Here is an 18,645-nt window from a genome sequence, read left to right on the forward strand (position 1 = left end):
AGAGGCTGAAACTAATGGGCCAGGCAGTATTTAAAAGAATACAGTTTGTGTGTTGTTATTTCGGGGCATAAGCTAGCCGGTGGCCGGGAGCAGGGCGGCAGGAACGCAGCCCGTCAGCTCATCACTACACTCTAGAACTGAAGTAACAGTTATAAGCCACCCTGTGAGTGCCAGGAATTGAACCTGGGTCTTCAGAATAATAGTCAATGCTCTTAAGCGCTGATCCATCTCCCTTGCCCTTTATAAAGGACTATTTTGCCCAAAGAAAGGTTGGAGCCTTTGCCTAACAAACAGGGAACATTAAAAGACAGAAGCAGGCAGATCTTCCTTTCTCTACAAGTTCTAAATCACCCAGGGCTAAATAGTGAGACTCTGTCTCAAAAATAAATAAAAAATAAAAAATAAAAAAAATAGAGGCCGGGGGCTGGAGAGATGGCTCAGAGATTAAGAGCATTGCCTGCTCTTCCAAAGGTCCTGAGTTCAATTCCCAGCAACCACATGGTGGCTCACAACCATCTGCAGGCATACATACAGACAGAATATTGCATACATAATAAATAAATAAATGAATAAATGAATAAATAAATAAATATTTTTTAGAAATGGAGGCTACATGGAGGAGCCTCAAATGAACATTGATAAGTAAAAAAACCAGTTTGCAAAAGCTACAGATAGTGCTTCCAGTTTCATTGCATTGTGGAAAAGACAAGGCCAGGGAGATAGTGGCCAGGCCTAGTAGGGGAAGATCAATGGGCAAACCACAAAGAACTCTGTAAAGCCATGGTATGATTTTGTAGTACTCAATAGCATGAGTATGTGGCACTCTGCATTTGCCAAAGCCCACAAAACACACGTAAACAAACAAACAAACAAATAAATAAATAAAGTGATCTGTTTGTCCCGAGAACCTTAAAGAGCAGGATTCCAGACCTACTTTCTCAAATGGTAAGCCACACTAATGACTTGTTTTTATAACCCGTATTCCCTAACGGAAACCATGAACACAATATCCCAGGCGGCTTCTAAGGTAGGCAATTCCATATGTGCTGCCACATACTGATGTGAATGAAGAAGGGCAGACCATACAACCCAGTAAGAGGTAGAAGGAGCTCACATAAGTCTTCTGGACTCCCCCGGTATGCTTTACATTCCTGATTTTAGGTTTATACCCTTTTGCTATAATAAACGGTATAATAAACAGGAACCCTGGTGCCTTCTAAATAAACACAGTATACACAGCTAGTCAAGTCTCTGTTTTGAAACCCTAAAGATAATACCTTTTTTTAAAGCTTTGTTAATACTTATTACAAATAACTGAATCTGTGGTGGTTTGAGGGACCTCCAAATTTTACAATGCACAGCACTAGAGCAATATTCTCACACTGCAGGAATGATCATTTAAAATCATAAGCTAGGAAGAGTGGTGCATACCCAGCACTCAGGAAGCTCAGACAGAAAGATTACAGGAGTTGAAAGCCAGTATTGCTACGGAGTGAGAAGAGCTGTCTCAAAAACAAAACAAAACAAAAACAGTCGGGCATGGTGATTTATGCTTTTAGTTCTAGCACTCAGGAGAAAGAGGCAGGTGGATCTCTATGAGTTCTAGGCCAGTCACACAGGGAGACCCTGTCTCAAACAACAAAGTCAAAACACATTAAAATAAAATATAATGTAGAAGACTTGGTACTACTGTGGGTATCAAATATGACAATCTAAGGTTGGCTATAGTGTATATACTGCTGTTCATTCTCCCAACAGTGAGTTGGGAGAACATTAAGTCACAACTATGCCTAGGCCTGAAATCTGAGAATGACATCTGAAACCATACAGGTCTACTGTGACTTCTCTATCATTACAACACTCAATCATTTTTTCTATCTTTGCTGACCATGACCTGTTGTCCCTAAGAGAAGTCAGAGTCTGAGATAACCCATCTCCAATCTCTCTTCCCTAAATTCTATCCAGGTAGGACAGGTATCTCACATCTCTGCAGGGACAGCTATGATCTATAAATAGTATGCATCTCAACAATCGGTCACCAGCTGCCCTATTGTCCTGCTCTAACGTAGGGGCTCACCAGGACATCACAACTGTGCTGTTTTACATCTTACTGGTATATACTTCTAACCTAATCCAAGGACACAACACAGCACTCCAAAAGAGACTCTATCTCACAGTCATGCAAAATTTTAGACTACTCTTAACAGTTTATAACCTTTAACTTTGCCTAATGTTCAACAACATGCTGAAGACACTTCAGTCCCATCAAAGTCCCAAACAGTCGGCTGGCCTATGAGACAGTAAAGTTGTGTCCTTTTACCTTTAAGGGTAGGTGCCCAAGGGGAATTTAAAAAATTTATTTTAATTGCTGACTGATACATTCAACTTAGGACACAGTTGTAAGTATGAGTTTACCTAACAGCTTGGATTGCATAAAGATGGTTATTATTTATTTTACTTTACTTTTTTTTTTGGTTTATCGAGACAGGGTTTCTCTATAACCCTGACCATCCTAGAACCAGCTGTGTAGACCAGGCTGGACTCGAACTCAGAGATCAGCCTGTCTCTACCTTCCAAGTAAAGGGATTAAAAGAATACACCACCACCACCCGGCTCAGACAGCTATTTTAAAGGTAACTAACTGGTCTTTCTTCATGGACACCATTCCAGTTTGTCAGGTAAGTACAGTCTAACACCAAGGAATGTCACACCTCTTCTCTGGCCTTCCTCCTGATGAATCTTGAGGTACAGGAGCTTATTCATTCATACGCAGTTCTGCTTACAGTTTCAGGGGTTTGTGGTGCTGCCTCAGAGCAATAATTTACAGTTTCACCCCAGAGGGGAAGGAAAGGAGCCAAAAAAACTTCATGAGCTAGTTACCAAAGAGGGCACCAGAGAGCTGCCCTGCTGTTCCCTGAATCCGTGGAAACTTGACTTTCTTTTCATGGTCAGAGCTTGCACAAATAGGCTTCAAAATCAATCCTCCACTCTCTCCCTAATTAAGGCCTTTTTCTGCACAACATAATCACAAGGCTACAAGAACATATCAGGCTCTGAACTTTGACCCCTTTGTCTTGCTAACTAAGCTACAGCAAAGTAGCTTTTTACTCTATGAAGATGGTGATAAAGTATGGGTCCTTCGCTCTTCTCAGGTAGGTGACTCTGTGACACCTTCCTTTTGAGCCTTATAACTCCAGTGGAATCATTCTGACATATAAATCTATTCCTGTCACTCTGGGGCCCAAAATTTCTATCAGAATCAAGTGAAAACCGCTTTAATCCTGTCAATAGAAGCTTCTCAACCTAACCCGACATGTATCACTCCAGACATGGCCAAAACTTTCAGTCCACAACACCCAGCTTCTTACACCCCCATGTCTTCATATATGAGCAGAATTTCCTTTCCCAACTCCCCTCTCCAAGGGACTAATTTCCCCATACAGCCTAGTCATTTCTTTATGGTTCCTGGGCTAAGCACTTTTCATGTTTAAAGGGTTTTTGTCTGTTTGTTTTAAAAGAAATAGGGATACATGATGGCCATCTGCTGCCAGCACAAGAATGAGTATCTGCCAAGCCTTAAGCTCAGGCACCACCTATAGGTTCCCTGAGCACACTGCTGGAACAAGGTCACTGCATATCACAGAGCAAAGCATGGCACTGACCACTAAGCTGTGCCATCACATTCCTCATATATATATACCTTCAGAACAACTCCTGTTCCAGGCACAAAACATTTAACAAACATTCAGCAAATGAATTAACTAATGAACCACCTCAAGTACAAGCTAGTAAAGCCCAGAGGAGAAAAGAATGAATCTTTAGCAGTAAAATAGTAACTAAATGTAGGAGACACTAACTTCATTTACATACCACTTCATATAGTAACTACACAGTAACTTCAAAAGTTAGCATCATAAATACTGTACAGAAAAGGTCCTGAGATTAACAGGAAGCAAATTAACTTATCAAAAGTCAGGGTCCAGTCCAAGAGTGTTTAAAAACAACAACAAAAACCACTTTAGTCACTGAGTTGACACCAAGAACAATAGCAGTAAACATTTAATTCAGCTGGATGGTGGTGGCACAAGCCTTTAACCCAAGCACTCAGGAGGCAGAGGCAAGCAAATCTCTGTTAGTTTGAGGCCAGTCTGGTCTAGAGAGCAGTTCCAAGACAGCCAGAACTGCTATAAAAAGAAAACCTGTCTTGAAAGAAGAAGAAAAAAAAAAAACGAAGAAAAAAGTGCTTAAATGTAATACTTAAACTCGGGTCTATAGTTCTCAGAAACACCTTTTCTGGCCAGGAATAATGGCTAACATGTGTGTCCTCTGTACTTTTGAGGTGGAAGAAGTATGTAGTTTGAGGTCGACTTAAGCTATATAGAGAGATCTTATCTCAAAAAAGTAAGAAATGTTTCTCCTGCTGGTCCTTGTTTCATTTTTTCTGCTGTGATAGAATGTCCTGACAAAAAGAAGTGAGGTGAGAAAACTTACAATTACAGGTTACAGTCCCTACAGAAGTCAGGAAGTAAAAGCAGGAAATGAAGTAGCTAATCACATCCAAAGACAACAGCACAAAGAGAGAATGCATGCATGCTTAGTGCTCAGCTCGCTTTCTCCACTCTTACTTAACACAGACCAGGACTCAACTCACACAATGGTGCCACCCACAGTGAGATGTCTTCCCACATCAATCCAACCAAGACAATTCCCTACAGACACCTCCACAACCTGGTCTAAACCACCCCTTACAGAGACTTTTGACTGTGTCAAGTTGACAAATAAAACGAATCATCACACTGTTACATATCTTCCTCTCTCCACAAACTGTAATACCATGATGTCTTCAATTACTATTGTCTGAAGTGAAAATTTTCAAGTTAATGCTACTTCCTATGGGGAGAGATACAATGGAGATCCAAAATACAACTAGGCTATAGCTCTAGCATAACTACAAATAAAATATTTTATTTCTTTTCTGTTTTTGTAAGAGTCAGTCCTTGAGAAATCAACAAAGATGAAACAGCTTAATTAACAAATGCCACTGAAAGGCAGGCAGCTGCAGCCACAGCATGACCCTCACATGCCAGCTAAGCTGACACAATGCCAGCTGAGGGAATCAACTTTTGAGCTTCAGTGAAGGTAGAAAAGAGTCCAAAAGCCAACAGTGCACATTAACACCTCAGCATCAACCAAGAAAAAGCACACATTTTCAGGGGCAGATAAAAAAATATAAGAAAAATTCTATTAACTTAAAACAACTAACAAGCAGTTTTGCATATGGATTGCTGTCCATTCCAGAGCAGTAACTATCACCTGCAGGCCAACCTGGCTTCACCTGATTCTGTACAACTCAATGGTTATTAGTTTTACAAGGCTATATAACAGTGTGTCATTCATATGAAAATCACATAAAATTTACAGTTTAGAGTCCAGGAATGAAGTCTGGTTGTTCACAAGCAGCTCATCCCTTTACTAGCACCCTTCTGCACTACAAGAGCTAGGCACTGGCGACGCAGGTAGTCTAAGACCTGAAAAGCCTGAAATATTTGTGTGGCCTTCATGCAGGCAATTATCCTACAGCATAACTGGGGTCTTAAGCTGACACATCTTCCTTCCTCTGAGTTCTCAAGCTTTTTTTTCTTTAAAGATTTATCTTTTAGGACCAGGTGTGGTAGAACAAGCCTTTGATTCTAGCACTCAAGAGGTAGAGGCAGGTGGATCTCTGTGTTCAAAGCCAGTCTGATCTATATAGTGAGGCCCTGTCTCAAAAAAGAAAAAAAATGACAAAAGATTTATTTTATTTTATGTATACATGTGTTTAGCCTGCATATATGCATGTGCAGCATGTAAGTGCCTGGTGACTGAGAAAGCCAGAAGAGGGAATCAGATCCCTCGGAACTCAAGTTTTTGACCATTATAAGTTTTTGATCATTATAAGCCAACATGTGGGTGCTGAGACCCAAACCTGGTTTTTGGTGGTGCATGACAATTACTTCTAGGTCAACCTGAGCTACATGGTACCTTATCAAAAAAAAAAAAAAAATCCTTACATAGAGATAATACTCCTTTTATACAGAGATGTGAGAATGTTAAAATGGCATTGAATCATGCTTATAGCCTGAGCATATGGGGCCTTATTTATTTCCCAATTGTAATCTTGCAATTAGTTATCTTATCTGGGAACCTGAACCAAGACTATAAACTTCACCTAGATTGGAAGCATGTCAACTCCCTCCTGACCCACAGTTGACCTTCTCATCATATTCCCACCCTCAGCACCTTAGTAGAGTTCTAAGACCTCACTGGAAAAAGGGAAAGAGGGGCATTCTAAAAATCCTTTAAACAATGTAACTTCAAATGTCACCACAATCACAGTATGACTATTACATCAGGAGGGGGCAGCTCTCTTGAGAACCACGCACTCACACTTGGGTGTGTCGGTCTCCCTCCAAGAAGGTGAAAGTTGTTTCTTTTTGTGTGTGTATATTTTTTTTCATGGGTTTTTTTATATTTAAAAATTTCCATCTCCTCCCCTCCTCCTCCCTCCCTCTCCAGGCCAAGGAGCCATCAGAGTTCCCTACTCTATGTTAAGACCAAGGTCCTCCCAACTCCCCCCAGGTCCAGGAAGGTGATCAACCAAGCTGAGAAGGCTCCCACAGAGCCCGTCCATGCAGAGGAATCAAAGCTCAGCGCCATTGTCCTTGGCTTCTCAGTCAGCCCCCACCGTCGGCCACATTCAGAAAGTCCGGTTTGGTCGCATGTTCCATCAGTCCCATTCCAACTGGAGTCAGGAGCGTGAGGGGTGCGTTCACCCATGGAGAGGGTGGGACAGAACTAACGGGAGATCACCAACTCCAGTTGGAATGGGACTGAAAGTTGTTTCTTAATAAACTCCAACTCTACCTGGTAGTGACTCATCTTGAAATTCTCTGCCTGCACAGTCAAAAGAGCAGTTTCACCTGAATGCAGATCCCTGAAATAACTACCAGGCCACTAAGGAGTCATCATGGAGCTATGTTCCCTGGACACTCCTGCAACCGACAGCAGGGAAGGGAAGGGCACCAAACAAGGCCCTAGCCAAAGCTCCAAGTCTGTTTAGGGACCCACTGCCTTGATTACAGTGCTGGATCATTAAGACCCTGGGTGGTCTTATGACCACCTTTCTAAAGAAAGGTGTCATGAACTGTATCTCATTTGAACAGAAGCATCAAGTTACAGCATATATGCTCCCAAAGCAAGTTCCTATATTATATCTAAGTATAAACCAGAATCAACAAAGAGTCAGTAATATCAAACAGTAAATAGAGATGATAGCTGAAGGTGATGAACCCAAACAAAGTATGTTACAGCATTCTGGGGTCTTTGTAAGGTATGGAGAGGACTAACCTGAAAGAATGCAAATATCCCACTCCCTTTGGGATGCAATTTAGTAGACTGAGCAAAGATGCACAGATGACTGAGCACATTAAAAACTGACAAACTTTAATGTAAACATTTACTTTTAATAACTTATCTTTTGTGAAGCATTTAATTAGACTAAGCACTATACCATCCTGGAGTATGAGACAAAGTATATCATTTAATTCTTTCAAAAAAAATAGCCTAGGGCTCTATTATTTGGCCCATTTAACTAACAAGGAGAAGCAAATGAAAAAAAAAAAAAAAAAACAACTAACAACTAAGCACAATACCAAAGGCCCTAAGACCATGCCCTTTATCAAAGCATCCCCAATGGTTATTCAACTTCCAAACAGATTTCCCTCACCACCCTTCCTTTCAACAGCAACCTTGCTATTCACAAGGTGGGCCGAAGAGCCAACAGCTTTGGCATCACCCTAGCTTTGTTTCTACTGTTGCAATAAAGACCACGGAGAATCTGCTATAGAAACAGAAGACAGCTGAGTGGTGGCAGCGACACATGCCTGTAATCCCAGCACTCGGGAAGCAGAGGCAGGTGGATTTCTGTTAGTTCAAGAACTGCCTGGTCTACACAGCTGGTTCTAGGACAGCCAGGGCTACACAGAGAAACCCTGTCTCCAAAAAAAAAAAAGGAAGAAAGGAAGAATTAGAACAAGATACCTCCACAAACATGCTGAATTGGAGCTCAAGTAAAACAAGATTCCCAAGAAATATATGTACATGCACGTTAAAATATAAAAATTGGAATTTAGCACTTGTACACACTATCTTGAGGTGTTTCACCAATTTAAATCAATATCCTGTACACAGACAGTCTCCTACTTTCTGTTTGCTGAGGTCTCAAACCTGAAGATAGGCCAAGGTCAACAGCCACTCCCTGGGCTGCCCAGAAAGCAGCCTAGCTTTTTTCTTCTGTCCCCACCGTCTGCTCCTTCACCTTTACCTCCTCTCCCATACAGAACCTAAACCACAGTCCAGCTTTCTGAACCCTCCTTCAGAGTGAAAGACAACTAGACAATGGCTGCTAGGAGTATCCCCAAGTTCCTTGAAATGAGAAATTGCAGAAGGGACAGTGGGGAGTGCTTCAGGTATGTTCTCAGCTCCTAACAGCTGGAGGATAATCCCAAAACTGGAGATATATGTGTTACAAAGGGTATCCATCAAATAGATCCCTGACAACACTTACTGCCCAGCAACAAGAGAAACTAAGCAAGCCATCAGAGGTCTTTAGTTTTCCTGTCAGTATAAAGTCTGTGCTTCTGCTGCCTCTGGGTTATTAGAAACTTAATCGGAGATGCATCAGTCAATCTGTACACGGCCACCAACACCCGGACCTTCCCTTGCTCTTTCCTATCACCCCAATCTTCCTCTCCACCAGGTTATCCTCCCATGGCCCCTCAAAGTGGGTGGTATAGATTTCCTGCCAGCCAAAGCACTACACAGCTCTGCTCAGAAGTACACCCAAAGACAGGGACGTTAAAGGGAAATGAATCTGGAACACAATGTGTGCACATCTTTCACGTCTGATTAGTAAGTGAAACACACACAAACACATGCATACACATATACATGTATACACGCATGCATGACCTGCAAGCACAGTGATTCACAGAGGCAGTCAGATCTCTGTGTTCTTGAGGCCAAACTAGTTACCTAGTAAGTTCCATGCCTGCCAAGGGTACTTAGTGAGTCCCTGTCTCAAAACAAAACACTGACACTGGTTTTCTACTGGGCATGCTCCTGGCCTCAAGAGTATCCCACAAATCACTTAGATCTATAGCTTAACTTATATTATCTATGAAAAAATTAACTCAAAATGGTGCTGACAAGATGGCTCAGTGACTAAAGCACAAGATTTATGATCTTAGTTAGATCCACAAATGCAATTAAAGGTAAAGGGAGAGACTCAACTACGCAGTTGTCCTCTGACCACCACGTGCACACCATTGCACACATGTGCTCTCATACAAAGGTTCTTAATTAACTCAAAATGAATTAGAACTAAATGCAAAACTAAAACTCCTTTAAACTCTTACGAAGATGGGGAACCTTTGTGAACTAGAATTGAGCAATTCTTGACTATTTACAACAAAACACGATCTATACACCAGGCATGGAAGCACATGCTCAGAAGGCAGAGGCAGAAGGCTAAACTGGCCTACATAATGAATTATAAGCCAGTTAGGGCTAATTATCTAGGTAGTGTTGTCTGAAGGTGGGTAGGTGGGATTCTAGCACGCAGATTTAGAAAGAAGAAATCAGAGCTGGGGAATAGTCTGAGTAACTGTGAGCAAGACTGCAAAATAAATAAATAAGGCTAGAAACATAGCTTAGTGGGAACAGGAACGGAGAGAAAAAGGCAAAGAAAGCAAAGTGAGAGAAGGGAAAAGACCAAAAAAGGGGGTAAGGGAGGAAAAGCCAGAATCCCAAACATGCCTTGTTGCAGTGTTTCCAGACCTGCCTAAGCTACAGTCTGTGAGACCATCTCAGAACAACAGAAAGATGAAAATTAATTAGGTCCCTTCTTTATACTATACACCAAAACCAATTCCAAAGGAATTATAAAGTTGGCAGTGAAAAATACAATTATACATTATTTATAAAGCAAAAATTTTATGACCTCAGGATAAGAAAAGATAGAAAAACCACCAATTCAGTTGGGCAGTGGTGCACACCTTTAATCCCAGCACTCGGGAGGCAGAGGCAGGCAAATCTCTGTGAGTTTGAGGCCAGCCTTTTCTACAGAGCTGGTTCCAGAACAGGCTCCAAAGCTACAGAAAAACCTGGTCTCAAAAAATAAAATAAAGAAGGAAGGAAAGAAGGAAGGAAGGAAGGAAGGAAGGAAGGAAGGAAGGAAGGAAGGAAGGAAGGAAGGAAAAAGGAAAAGCACCAACTCTAAAGACTGAGAAATTAGACTCTCCATTAAACCTAACTTCAGTTCATCCAAAAATAGCAAAGAAGGCTCGTGAAAATAACCAACAAAGTACATTTTGAATATAAAAAGAAAGCTCCAAGTCAATTTAAAAAAGACAAGCACTAAATGAAAATATGGGTCAAGTGGCCAGTAAGTGCATAAAAAGATATATGGCCTCATTATTACCAGGAAAGGACTATTTAAAGCCCCAGAGCAGTAACACTACAGAAACCACCAGGAAGGGTGTAGAAGAGAGGCCATCCAGGAGCAGAGAAGAGACCAGGGAAGAATGGCAATGGGAAAAAGAAATTTAAACACAGAGCCACTAACTCAGTTACTGAAAACTCTCTGGGCCAGGCATTCTGAGGGCATTCGAAGGGGACACTGAGTGTCACTAACTGTAAATTATAACTTCAACTCTACTAAATCATTTTAGACAGAAAGAGATTGTTCCACGTGTGTTTTCCTTGCAATCTCATTTGTTATTTTTACTTTCACTAAGTTGATGAGGGAGGGGGCAGGCATTTTGCATCCCACCCATTGTTTAAATTTGGATTGCATGACAATTTTCTGTTTATCTCTGCTCCTTCACTACCTCTGCAACCACCTAGATATTCTAAAAAGTCACTTAGAACAAAGCCCTAAAAAGTCCTCTTGTCTTTCTGATAGGATTCCCTCCAAACAGATGTCTTTTAGAAACTTCCCAGAGAGCTCTATTTATTTTTACTTCCCAAGTACCAACACACTTACAAAGACCCTGGTTAGATATCTTTATCCGATTACCACCACAGTAGCATGAGGAAACTCTGGGGGGACTGAAGAATACTAAAGAATAACAAAGTCCCTGCCACTAAGCTTGCAACACTCCCTTCAATAGATGCACTTAATTCTACATGGAGCATACAGATAAAAGCAAACCATTCGTTTCACCTTTGCAGATTTTTTAACTTTTATTTAGCCTTTCATCTAAAAAACAAAAACAAAAAAAGGGTGGGGTGGGGGTCAAAAGGCAAAAGAAAATGTACTAATCAAAGTGTACCTGCAATCTCAGCACTGAGAATGGGAATGATAGGCAACATAGAGGAAGAAAAAGGAATAAGGGTAAGAAAGGGAGGGAGAACAGTGGAAAGAGGGCAGAAGAAAGAAGAAAAGATAGATGGATGAATTAATTACACATACATATGAATTCAATGCTAGGCCTAAAATCAATTCATACAATAAATACTGCCTCATTAGTCACCCAAAAACTTGGCAATCACCCTGACTCTAGTAAATGCCAGCCAACTTTTCAGACCAAAACAAAAGCATCAGGGAACTTAACTTTGCCTTAAGTACCAACGCGTACACTCCTATTTGCCACAGTCACAAACTTCTCCTTCAAAGCAAATTGCTCATTTAAACTCCAAACCAAGACTCAAAAGACTTAAATAGTCTCAGCATAAAACATGAAAAATAAAAAAATAGTTAAGACGTGTTCTGAAAATCTGAAAAATGCTTACAAAAAACAAAAACAAAAACCAGCCGAGACTCCTTAAACGAGAGCAAACATCAGCAAACACATATCTAAAATCATGACCTGTATTTCAAATTGCTCTAAGGCAGAGGTTCCCAGAAAACAAGCTTAAGCAGCTTAGGGGCTATTTCACAAACACACAAGATTATAAGTCAATGGTTTTCAACCTTCCTAATGCTACAACCCTTTAATGCAGTTCCAAATGTTGTGGTGACCCCCCAATCATAAAATTATTTTCATTGCTACTTCATAACTGTAATTTTGCTACTGTTATGAATCATTATTTAAATATCTGATATGTAGGATATCTATATGATATTTGACTCCTATAAAAAGGTCGTCCGACTCCCCAAAGGGGTTCGAGACCTACAGATTAAGAAACACTGTTCTAGGTGAAGGTAATGTTTCTATGCTGTCACCACTTGAAAACAGTGAATGAGCTAGCAGGGGCTGGAGTGTTCATCTGTGAGTTCTCTGCATGGTACAGCAATGCTGAAGGACGGAAGCACTGACTGAGAAAGACCAAACAACAACCTCTAGAACAGATTCTGTACCCAAATGCTGGTTTTCCTTATCTGTGAGAGAACTGTCACCTGTCACTCAAAACATTGCACCTGGACAGCATCCACGTAAAGACTGAGCAAGGTCACAGACGCACTTGTACAATGTGTAACTGCCACACTCCTTTACATGGCTGTAGACTATGTCAAGCACTCGAAAAAAGCGTCCAGTAAAGTCAGCTGATCAACACAGACTATCCTAGAGCATGACAGGTCCTTTCATTTTTTTCATTTTATTTTCTGTAGTGTTGGGAATTGAACCCAGGGCTGGCACACACTAGGCAAGTGCTTTATCACTGACCTATGCACTTGGCATGGATCCTTTCGAAATCCCACTCATTCTGTATCACTTTGAACAACTGCTCCCTTCAAACCTGAGTTGAATCCTAATGTATAAGACTAATTCCTATAAAACCAATTTCTATAAAGAAACCTTCAAAACTGTTAAATGACAGAGTACTATATTTCCTGAACCCCGTAGATCTGAGTGACCCAATTCTACAATAATTAACACACCTGGGTTCTTCCAGTCACTCACTCAACAAGACTATATGATAGGCACTGGGGTGCACTGGGAAATAAAAGGGAGCTTCTGTCCTCCTGGAGGACAATAAATCATCTAAAAACAGAGAACACACAAAATCACTCACAAAGATGATCATATGGCACTTCGGTCAAGTAAAAGTAGAAACTGCAAGTGCCTATAATCCAAGCCACATGATGATAGGAATTTTAACAAAAACTGGCAGGAAGGAGACCCCAGACACAACCCACAAGTAGAACTTTGAAGTCCTTTTGAGGCTTGGTTTTGATCCACTGGCCCCCCCAAAATGGAAGAGAGTATGTCTTGAAAGCAGGATGGAAAATTTCCAGACTGGTGAGAATGAGTACATTCACTTCAGAAACCTTTACAGCAGTGATTCTCAACTTGTGGGTTGAGATCCCTTTGGGACCTGCATATCAGATATTTACACTGCAATTCATAAAGGTAGCAAAACTACTGTTATGAAGTAGCATGCAACAGTTTTATGGTTGGGGTCACACAACATGAGGAACTGTATTAAAGAATCACAGCATTAGGAAGACGAGAACCACTGCTCTACATGGACACAGTGTTAAAAAATATAATTTCCTGGGGTTCTACACAGGGCTCATGCTTCTGAGAGAAACATGGTTTTTCCTTGCTTTCCAGAAACTCTTCTCCTTACACACAATAACCCCAAAAAAAAATTACCCACAAAAAGCCTTGAGGCTGTGTCAGTCACTAAAGCAAATAAGAAGCAAAAATCACTACTCCACTCTTTTGTTTTTCAAGATAGGGTTTCTCTGTGTAGCTTTAGAACCTGTCCTGGAACGCACTCTATAGACCAGGCTGGCCTCGAGCTCAGAGATCCGCCTGTCTCTGCCTACCGAGTGCTGGGATTAAAGGGGTGTGCCACCACCGCCCAACCACTAACCCACTCTTATGTATCTGTATTTAACTAATTCTTAGCCGATTTCAAATAACCAAAATTTTGATAGTCAATGATTAACCTATATTACACTGTTTAAGTCAGAAGCTGAAGTCCTAAAAGTATCAATAGAAAACCTAGATATCTAAACTTCCCAGACAACATCACTCACATTTTTTTTTTTTTTTTTTTTTTTTTGGTTTTTCGAGACAGGGTTTCTCTGTGGCTTTGGAGCCTGTCCTGGAACTAGCTCTTGTAGACCAGGCTGGCCTCAAACTCACAGAGATCCGCCTGCCTCTGCCTCCCGAGTGCTGGGATTAAAGGCCTGCGCCACCACCTCCCGGCTCATCACTCACATTCTGAAGACTAGTTACGCTACGGAGTCCTGCCTATAAGGGCCAAGCAACCTCGGCAAGTTACTCTAACTTCAACCTCCAGGTCTTCTGTGTACACTGAAGATTGCAGAGCACCTGCAGCCCAGTGGTTCTCATAGGTACGGAAGACTGAAGCGGAACTCCCACTCAAGACTGGGAGGGAAAGGCAACGATTCTAATTGAGAGTCCTGATCCTCTCCGAGGTTTCATATGAAAGCAGTGACACACACAGGGGACCCAGTGATAAAGATCACTCCCCCAGTATAAGATCACATTCCAAGTATGATTCCAGTTATTTTTCAGCAAAGGGAAATACACACCAGTGAGGTCCGCATACAACTACTTTAATTAACTTTACGGCTGGTAAGAAAACATCATCATGACCATAAACTCTGAGCAACACCACTAGTGACACTCCCTAGGCTGCCAGCTCCAGCAGCCACTCATGTAAACTCTTTCCCACTTCCAGGAGTGTGCATGCAGATTAGAGACAACTGCATCAGCTAAATTCCACCCAAACCAAAAGCTGAATCACACAGACTTCACTACATTGTCTCTCCATACTCGAACCTAGTAAAAATAAACTTTAAAGATTACAGATTATAGATTTTATAATCAGCAACGACTTTCAGGAGTTCTGAATACAATCTGGCACAATTCCTAGAAATCAGTTGAAGAAACTGGGATATATAAATTTAATTTCTTCTGCAAGAGACTGCTTTTCTTTCCATAGTCATAATGTAAAATAAACTTCTGCCAATATGATGTAAAGAAACAAAGCCAAAAAAGATGAAATATTCACTATGAATGCAGTTCAGACACACCTTCTCAATGTAGTCTAATGAGACCAGGGGCCTCGGAACCTGGAGAATCCTGGAGGTGTGGGGCGTAATACCTGACAAGTGGCTACACTCTTCAGCAGCCTAGAGTGTATCACTACCACCACACAGCCACTCACTTTGTCCACCTTTTAAATTTCTTGCATTTTAAGTAATTCTAAAGGCATCAGTAAAAGTCCTCAAAGATTTCAATAGCAATTTATTGCTGATTATTTAAGGAATCTTAGTAGGGGAAATGATAATGAAAATAAGTACTCAAAATGCAGACTCCAAGCTTTAAGGCAGAGTCCACAGAAACTAAGACTGGTTATTTTGATCATTTGCTGCCTGCAGCTCTCACTACAATTTGCAGTGCTGGAGCTCAAGCCCAGAGCTTCATGACCGCTCTCTGTAGTGACTACAACAACAACCACTTCAAATATTAACACAGGAAAACTTTTTATGTAGGCTGATGAGATGGCTCCACAAGAAATGGCACTTGCCTGGCAACATGAGTTCAATCTCTGGAATCCACAGAAAGGTGGAAGGCAAGAAAACTACACAAAGTTCCTCTGGCCTCCACACTTGTACACACCAACCTGCACATATCGTGCACACACAATAAAAAATTTATCACTTAATGTGACTGAAATTCAAAATCTAGGTGAAAGTCCATCTAAACTGAAAATGTCCAATCCAAACTAAAAGATGTGCACACTATATTAACATGTAACATCTTTTGTAACTCAGACAATTTTAGTTATTTTCTCAAAATTAAGACACCTTAAAGGGGACGTGTTCCCTGCAAAAATTCCTATGAACAAAGTCCCTACTTCTCTTACTCAAACTAGTATCCCATAAGAGTACTGTCAGAATTAGTTTTACTATATTATATAGTGTAATATAAAATCCTTTCTTCCACAGGCTCAGTCATCTTTAAGCAACTATCTTTAACACAATTGTCTTGGAGGGGACCACAGTGCCTTTCACACTTATCACACAACTAATGAGCTAACTCCCCAGCTCACAACTGTTTTTCGGATATTTCTCCAACTTCCTAGTGAGAAGAGTTATCTAACCAGCTCTGGAACAGGGTTTTGAGGACTGACGCATTATGTAATTCCCAACAACAGGCTTAGAGCTCTAAACTACTTCACATACCCGTGTCCTCGCTACAGCCTCCTCCCACTCTTCACTGCTACAGCTGGAACTCCACCCCCAACACTTCCTCGTTTAGTGGGCTGCCAGTCTCAAAAACAGTAGGTCCCATCTACTCCGGAGAGTTTGCCCCAGCACTTCTTCCCCACACTATGGATTTTGAGCTAAAAGGATTTACCTGCCAGGGCATCATCTCTGCATGATTCTCACTGTACTAAAAGCTGTGGCTTATGGACCTCTCCCAGACACAAGCCACCTTCTCCTGTAGATCACGAATAAACTGGATTAAATGACAATGTCCCCAATAAAATTCTTTCCAAGAAGATGTACTAGTGTAGCGTTTTGATAAACTCAAGTGTCCAGAGAGGTCAGGGATTGGCCCACCTACAATAGCCACAAATATAAAACTGCACTCACAATGGTACTGGGACTCCTCGTCCTTGTCCTTAAAGTTTCCTGTTTGGGCTGTTTGGACCGGGGGCGTGGCTTAGTAGCCCAGTACTAACCACGTGGGAAGAAGCCCCGGGTTCCATCCCCAGAAAAAAAAGTTCATGTTCAAATACTAATATGGATGGAACTATTATCTATAGTGTACCTCCACAAAGATATGTAGCATGCTAATGTTACATGATTTCTTTTAATGTCTGCATCTACATACCTCTGTCCCAGGCCACTGCTCAGAGACTAGTCTTTCAAAGGAGAGACTTTTCATTCCTCGCTTAATGAGCAGACAGACACACACAGTGTGAGACGCTGGTATTTCACTTCAAGTAGCAATAGCCTATTATCACGACCATGATAAAGCTTCCATTCTAACTAGAAATGCCAGCGCTGGTCAAGATTTAAAACAGACCGGCAAACTCTGGCCGTGCCTTCAGCGCCAGCCTATTTCAACCAGTCCCCATAATCACTACAGTATTGCTATTATCTCAGTCCCACTGCCAAACACCCAGCTGCAGTCTAACTATGCAAGAATGAGACACTGTTGAAATAGCTTTCAAAGAAAAAAAAAGCAACTTTCTCCTCAGTGCGTTTCTCTACAAAAACCTCACAATTAAACGACACAAGTGCGCGCACACAGACACCCTCGCTCCTTAGAGCGGTGCCACAAAAGCAGCCTGCGAGGACCGGCGGGGGACAGGCAGCGCGCCGCGGCGGGGCTGGGTGGGGGCGGAGGGAACTTGGGCAGCACAATGACTCCGGGGTTCGTACGGTCGCCCTGGAAGCCACGCGCCGACCACCCCGCGGCTGCCCCGCACTCCGCCTGCCGTCCCCTTTGTTTTTCGGCTCTCGGGCCTCCCGGGTCTCCGCCGCGCCCGTCCCGCCGTACCGGACCCCGCGGCCTCCTTCACCCCGGCCCGCGGCCTCCTTAGCCCTCGGGGCCCGGCCGCCCAGACGAGGAGCGAGACCGGGGCGCGGCGGGGGCCGTGTCCGCCGAAGCCCGCACCGCGGCCCGCGCCGCCCATCGCCCTGAGCCCGCGCCTCCGCCGCCGCGACCCGTGGCCTGCGACCCGCACTCACCGGCCGCCGCTGAGCGCGCGAGGCTGAGGCGGACAGACGGCAGCGGGGCGGCGCCGGCACAGGCGGCCGCGCTCTCTCCCACGCGCACGCCGGGCGCACGGCGGTCCGGCCCGCGGCGGTAGCGGTGGCGGCGGGCTCGCGCCCTCGGGCCGTGCTGAGTCGGCGCGGACCCGCGCGTGCGCCGTGGGTAAGAGCGCGCGCCCACACCTCGCGGCGCGCGACGCCTCACCTCAGCGCGGAGCTCCACGCATGCGCGACTCGGCCCGCGCCTGCGCAAAGGCGGCGGCGCGCCCCGCTCCGGGTGAAGTCTATCCCAGCTGTGCGGGCGTGGCGACGTCCGCGGACAGCGCTGTTCCGGGATGACGAGGTGGCCAGAGTGGCCCCAGATGGGTCTGCGGGCTAGGCCAGGGTCCCACAGGGTCCCCGGAGTTCCTCGGTCGCCCATGCGCCCGCCCTGACCTCCACCCTTCACCGCTCCGAGAGAAAGAGGTTCATGAGCATCTGTAGATGGGGAAACTGAGGCGCAGAGAGTGTTTTAATGGATCTTGAAATGCGCTCCGGGGGACTGTTGAGAGCACCTGGGGCCACTCGCTGCAGCCCCTTCCTCCGGTCCCCTGTAGATCATAAGACTGGGAAAGCCTTCCTAGGAGACTGGGTGGACAGGAGGGCGCAAACTAGAGAGCCGCTGAGCCAGTCTGCTGGGATAAGAGCCAGTTCCAGCACGGAGCTTACCAGGAAACCTGAGAGACTGGGGGGACACCTTAGCCAGAATCAAGCAGGTGGCGCTGGTTTGTGGACTGTGCCTGTTTGCCTTGAGTTTGTGTATGCGCAGGGACACTGTGGAGCGTCTTAAGCAGGAAGTGGTGACTGATTTGTGTTCTCTGGGAAAAAAAAAATCACTGGTATCCTTGCGGTAG

The 18,645-nt window shown here is 43.3% G+C and overlaps 1 protein-coding gene across 2 annotated transcripts in view; it reads right to left on the reverse strand.

The window, feature by feature from the left end:
- Positions 1–17,857, reverse strand: part of LOC119823931 (focal adhesion kinase 1-like) — a 77,617-nt gene extending 59,760 nt beyond the window's left edge. For both annotated transcript variants that reach the window (XM_038344064.1, XM_038344065.1), the window contains exon 1: positions 17,729–17,857. The gene's annotated coding sequence lies outside the window, so the exon portion shown is untranslated. The remainder of the gene's footprint in view (positions 1–17,728) is intronic.
- Positions 17,858–18,645: the final 788 nt, after the last annotated feature.

Source organism: Arvicola amphibius, chromosome 9 (assembly GCF_903992535.2).
Source record: "Arvicola amphibius chromosome 9, mArvAmp1.2, whole genome shotgun sequence".
Classification (NCBI taxonomy): Eukaryota; Metazoa; Chordata; class Mammalia; order Rodentia; family Cricetidae; genus Arvicola; species Arvicola amphibius.